The sequence below is a fragment of the Mastomys coucha genome, unplaced genomic scaffold (genome assembly GCF_008632895.1).
Source record: "Mastomys coucha isolate ucsf_1 unplaced genomic scaffold, UCSF_Mcou_1 pScaffold7, whole genome shotgun sequence".
NCBI classification, from domain to species: Eukaryota; Metazoa; Chordata; class Mammalia; order Rodentia; family Muridae; genus Mastomys; species Mastomys coucha.
The window spans coordinates 63083833-63089677 of NW_022196913.1; the positions used below are offsets into that span (position 1 = coordinate 63083833).

The window sequence follows — 5845 nt, forward strand, 5'->3', positions numbered from 1 at the left end:
GAGAGAGAGAGAGAGAGAGAGAGAGAAAGAGTAAAAAATATCTAAAAAAAACATAATAAAATGACTATTCCTTACATCAACTACCTTAAGATGATCATCTACAGGCACCCAGAGGCCTAGATTCTGGCACTGTGCCATGGTCACACATATTTGGCTTCAGAATAAACTATTTCTTATTCCTTCTCGAGGTGAAAAGTATTTTGTATCAACAGTTCCTGGTGCCTTACTATGGGACCCAAAGGCTGATCCTCTTTGACATGAGGAGTCACCCAGTTATGCCCGATGTTCTGGCAGTACCTCCTCAAGTGGGTGTAAGTGAGTACTTTCTGAGGCCCAGGCCTCCCTTGGTTTGCTCAGTGGTGTACTTGTCTACCCAGGGCTGGCTGTTTGGACTTCTCTTCTGGTTTTCAGAGCACTTGTTTTATGACCATGGTGAAAACAGTCAGTCTGACAGGGAAAGATTCTTGGGAAAAGTGGGTTTTAAGATTATCACCAATCAGGAACTCCGCTCAACCAGTGACATGGGTTCTTTCCAGTCTGGGCTGATGCTCTGAGCACACCTTAAGCATAAACTCCACAGCCAATCCCATAACACCCAGAAGAAGCTCCACTCCCAGGCGTTCTAACATGCCCAGGATCCCAGGATCCCAGGAACTTGGCCACACCAGGATCTCAGGGTCCCAGAGGCAGCTTGACTCCCAGGAGCTCTGACACACCCAGGATCTTAGGAGCACAGGATCTGAGAATCACAGGATCAAAGAGATGGCTGAACTCTGAGGAGTTGTGACACAACCAGGATCACAGGAAGGACAGGTTCCAGTCAAACATACAGAGGGCAGGTAGCACTAGAGATAATCAGATGGCAGGAGGCAAGAGTAAGAACATAAGCAACAGAAACCAAGGTTACCTGGCATCATCAGATCCCAATTCTCACACCATAGCAAGTCCTGGATACACCATCGTACCAGAAAAACAAGATTTGGATCTAAAATCACATCTCATGATGATGATACAGGACTTTAAGAAGGATATAAATAACTCACTTAAAGAAATACAGGTAAACACCTAGAAGCCCTTAAAGAGGAAACACAAAAATCCCTTAAAGAACTACAGGAAAACACAATCAAACAGGTGAAGGAAATGAACAAAACCATCCAAGATCTAAAAATGGAAATAGAAACAATAAAGAAATCACAAAGGGAGACAACCCTGGAGTTAGAAAACCTAGGAAAGAGATCAGGAGTTATAGATGCAAGCATAACCAACAGAATACAAGAGATAGAAGAGAGAATCTCAGGGGTAGAAGAAACCATAGAAAACACTGACACAACAGTTAAAGAAAACGCAAAAAGCAAAAAGCTCCTAACCCAAAACATCCAGGAAATCCAGGACACATTGAGAAGACCAAACCTAAGGATAACAGGTATATAAGAGAGTGAAGACTCCCAAGGTAATGGGCCAGTAAATATCTTCAACAAAATTATAGAAGAAAATTTCCCTAACCTAAAGAAAGAGATGCCCATGAACATACAAGAAGCCTATAGACTCCAAATAGACTGGACCAGAAAAGAAATTCCTCCCGACACATAATAATAAAAGCACCAAATGCACTAAACAAAGAATTTTAAAAGCAGTAAGGGAAAAAGGTCAAGTAATATATAAAAGCAGGCCTATCAGAATTACCCCAGACTTCTCACCAGAGACTATGAAAGCTATAAAATCCTGGGCAGATGTCATACAGACCCTACAAGAACACAAATGCGAGCCCAGGCTACTATACCCAGCAAAACTCTCAATAACCATAGATGGAGGAAACAAAATATTCCATGACAAAACAAAATTTACACAATATCTTTCCACAAATCCAGCCCTACAAAGGATAATAGATGGAAAACATCAACATAAGGAGCAAAACTACACCCTAGAAGAAGCAAGAAAGTAATCTTTCAACAAGCCCAAAAGAAGATAGCCATGCAAACATAATTCCACCTCTAACAACAAAAATAACAGGAGTAACAATCACTTTTTCTTAATATCTCTTAACATCAATGGACTCAATTCCCCCAAAAAGACATAGACTAATAGACTGGATACGTGAACAGGACCCAGCATTTTTCTACATACAGAAAACCCACCTCAGTGACAAAAACAGACACTACCTCAGAGTAAAAGGTTGGAAAACAATTTTTCAAGCAAATGGTCCCAAGAAACAAGCTGGAGTAGCCATTCTAATATTGAATAAAATCAACTTTCAACCAAAAGTTATTTAAAAAGATAAGAAAGGACACTTCATACTAGTCAAAGGAAAAATCTACCAAGATGAACTCTCAATTCTAAACATCTATGCTCCAAATGCAAGGGCACCCACATTCATAAAAGAAACTTTACTAAAGCTCAAAGCACAAACGCATACAAGAATAGTAGGAGACTTCAACACCCCACTCTCAGCAATGGACAGATCATGGAAACAGAAACTAAACAGAACCAAATGGATCTAACAGATATTTATAGAACATTTCATCCTAATGCAAAAGAATATACCTTCTTCTCAGCACCTCACAGTACCTTCTCCAAAACTGATCATATAATTAGTCACAAAACAGGCTTCAACAGATACAAGCAGATTGAAATAATCCCATGCACGCTATCAGATCATCATGGTCTAAGGCTGGTCTTAAATAACAACAAAAACAACGGAAAGCACACATACACATGGAAACTGAGCAATGCTCTACTCAATGATAACTTGGTCAAGGAAGAAATAAAGAAATTAAAGGTCTTCTAGAATTTAATGAAGATGAAGACACATCATACCAAAGCTTATGGGGCACAACGAAAGCAGTGGTAAGAGGAAAACTCATAGCTCTAAGCGCCTCCAAAAAGAAACTGAAGAGAGGGGCTGGTGAGATGGCTCAGCTGGTAAGAGCACTGACTGCTCTTCCGAAGGTCCTGAGTTCGGACCCCAGCAACCACATGGTGGCTCACAACCATCCATAATGAGATCTGACGCCCTCTTCTGGTGCGTCTGAAGACAGCTACAGTGAACTACGCCAGAGCAAGTGGGGCCAGCAGAGGTCCTGAGTTCAATTCCTAGCAGCCACATACATGATGGCTCACGGCCATCTGTACAGCTACAGTGTACTCATACACATAAAATAAATCTTAAAAAAAAGAAAAAAGAAACTGGAGAGAGCTTATACTTATACACCTGAAAGCTCTGTAAAACCATGTTCTACAAACATCATGAAAATATTATTGATAATTTTTCTCACTGTATTTGAAATTAGCATTTTCTTAATGTTTAACTTCAAAGAGTTTTTGCTATTTTGAAATTTTTAAAATATACTTACTGATAAAATAATTTCTCTCCTAGAAACACTGATAATCTTTTTTAAGTAAACTGATTATTAGACAATGTACACAGGTATATAATGCATTAATGATTCATTTTTAATATTTTATGCTCCTTTACTGTGCTTAATTCCCAAAGAATATTTTGTATGTTTTGAAACAATTTAGTATCCAACATTAAATATAGGATCTTCAGTTATATCACCAATCTAGAAGGCCACTGGACAGAAAATAACATTTCCTGAACTACTTGGTATGGAAACATTCACTTTGGTTTTATATAGTTTCTCACTCTGGTTTGGAACTCTGAGCAATCCTGCTGCCTCCACCTTTCTAGCACTGCCATTATAGGTGTGGTCTTCCACACCTAACAGCTGTGGAAATGTAACCATGATAAATTAATATTCACTAACCTTAAAAAGAAAAAGACCTCAGCTACACTAAAAATGAACAGCCAGAAGGGGCTCACAACAAAAATTTTGTATGTCACTAAAATCTCAGGTCTCTTGGGTTTCAATATCCCAGGGTCAACAAACTATCTTTAAGGCAGGTTGGGGGGTGACTCCGATAGACACCTATAGCTTGGCAAAAATAATACTTAACAAATCTTCAATAACAACAACAAAATACTTATATGTATCGTAAATCCTTACATCCTAAAGCACTCTTTTAAAAAAACTGGGACGCAGTGTGTGCAGCAGCCATACAGATTCACTCTTTTTTTTTTTTTTTTTTAATAATGTTATCTCAGTAAGGCAAAAGTCACTGTCTGGCCCAATGAGACGGCTCAGCAGCAAAGGCACTTGTGGCCACATGCCTGACAATCTGGACTCAATCTCTGGAACACACATAGTACAAGTAAAGAACGGACAGTTGTAAGCTGTCGTCTGACCTCCCCATGCTCACATACACACATAAAAACTTTTATTAAGAAGGTTATGTTGGGGGCTGGTGAGATGGCTCAGTGGGTAAGAGCACTGACTGCTCTTCCGAAGGTCGTAAGTTCAGATCCCAGCAACCACATGGTGGATCACAACCACCCTTAATGAGATCTGACGCCCTCTTCTGGTGCGTCTGAAGACAGCTACAGTAAATTATGCTGGAGTGAGTGGGGCTGGAGTGAGTGGGGCTAGAGCGAGTGGGGCTGGAGTGAGTGGGGCTAGAGCGAGTGGGGCTGGAGCAAGTGGGGCTGGAGCGAGCGGAGCTCACGGCCCTCTGTACAGCTACAGTGTACTCATACACATAAAATTAAAAAAAGAAAAAGAAAAAGAAAGAAGGTTATGTTAAGCTGATCCTAACTTCTTTGGATAAATTGCTAATTTTAAAATACCAACTTGTCCCAGGGGTGGTGATGTGCGCCTTTAATCCCAGCACTCAGGCGGCAGAGGCAAGAGGATCTCTCCGAGTTCTAGTTGGAGTATTTTCACTTCGTTGGTTTTTGTGAAGTTAATGTTGACATAAACAGTGTGGCTATATAAGCGGTTAGAATTTGCCTACTGTAATCATAAAAAGTAATACGGTGCATAAATATATGGCTCATAAACAACATTCAGTCCATTTTTAAAAGCCTGCCTGTGACAGTTATTCTTCAGATTCAATGCGGTCCTGTATACTGTCATATATTTTTAAATCAGCAGGGAAATTTGATTGGCTGGTAATATTTCGGGACACATTTTTTAAATGTGACCAAATGCAAGGTAAGCATTGGGCATCCTGTCTTGTCATTTGATAGGACTGGGGTCTTAAACTACCGGCTTCCCGGGACGTGGCGGGAGTGTAGACGTTGTGGTTGTCAGGTCTCTCCCGAGAAGCGTCCCGGCCGAGGGCGATGCTCTCAGCATCTCACCACCGCCGGCCGGGCGTGCGGCGGGCACGGTCCCCCAGCCTCGCCGCACAAGGCTTCCCTCGCGAGGGCAGGCTCCCGCTCCCGCTCACGGCGGCGCCCTCCTCACGCCGCATCCGCGCGCCCCGCCGCCCTCCGGCCCGCGCCCGGGCCCCCCGCTGCTACCTCAGGACGCCCCGCTCCGTCCGCCGCTCGCCCGCCCGCCCGCCACGCCGCGTCCGCCGCGTCCGCGACCCTCAGCCGGGTCGCCGCAGGCCGGGTGCCGCCGGCTTCGCGCCCCGTCGGGCCCGCGGCGCACCGACCGGCTCGGGACAGCCCAGGTCTTCGCCGGCGAGCGCCCCACGCCGCGGCCTTCCTCCGCCCTCCGCGCCCACGCCTTTTGTTGTCACCAGTTCTCAAGGCAACGGCGCAGCACGCCTCCCGCCGCCCCTCCGCGACCCCGCCCCCCGCTGGCTCCGCCCCAAGCCGTCCCCGCCTTACGTAGGCCCAGGTTCACGCAAAACCTGCCAGCGCCGCCCCGCCCCACCCCGAGGCTCCGCCCCGCGACCGCCCTTCGGTGGAGTCCGCAGCTGAGCCTGTCCCAGGAGCCTTCTCTGAGCATCCCAGTGAACACACACAGAAGTGCGACAGGTTGAGTGTCGGTACCCAGGC

General features: G+C 44.5%; 1 protein-coding gene across 6 annotated transcripts in view; it reads right to left on the bottom strand.

Moving 5' to 3' along the window:
* The window catches only part of Kif27 (kinesin family member 27), an 82700-nt gene extending 77107 nt beyond the window's left edge, over window positions 1-5593 (bottom strand). For 3 of the 6 annotated variants that reach the window (XM_031358588.1, XM_031358585.1, XM_031358583.1), the window contains exon 1: window positions 5360-5592. The gene's annotated coding sequence lies outside the window, so the exon portion shown is untranslated. Of the gene's footprint in view, window positions 1-5102; window positions 5279-5359 lie in introns of those variants that run through there. The other 3 variants (XM_031358587.1, XM_031358586.1, XM_031358584.1) reach the window with 2 other exon arrangements.
* Window positions 5594-5845: the final 252 nt, after the last annotated feature.